Here is a 474-nt window from a genome sequence, read left to right on the forward strand (position 1 = left end):
ACAGGGGGTGTTATTTTCAAACCAGTGTCAGCCTGGAGTATTTTTGGTTATCAGGGTGATTAACAGGTAAATTGTAATTAGGATAAAAAAGCAACTTCAGGAAGATGTGTGTTTCTTTTCCTGCAGGAGAGCAAAGGGGGGGATGTTCTCCTATTATATAACCGAAGTTTTTGAGCAAATATAGTGCCTAGCAGGGAGGGAAGCCTTCCCCCACCCTGTCCCAAAAAAACTAATCACTTGTACACAGTAAACAGATTTCTTGATACTTTTTAGAGTGGTTTGCTTTATTCCAGTTCCCAGCATTATTACCCACTCTTGCCCTGACTTCCTGTAAACAGTTAATCTGTTACCACTCAGAATTTGTTCCTTTTATGCAACTAAGAGGTTTCCAGCTTCTCCCTACCTCAAAACCTGAAGCATGTTTGATTTTCTAAAAAAAAAAATTAAAATAATAAAATCTATGAGCCCAGCTAT

Source organism: Apaloderma vittatum, unplaced genomic scaffold (assembly GCF_000703405.1).
Source record: "Apaloderma vittatum isolate BGI_N311 unplaced genomic scaffold, ASM70340v1 scaffold32626, whole genome shotgun sequence".
Taxonomy (NCBI): Eukaryota; Metazoa; Chordata; class Aves; order Trogoniformes; family Trogonidae; genus Apaloderma; species Apaloderma vittatum.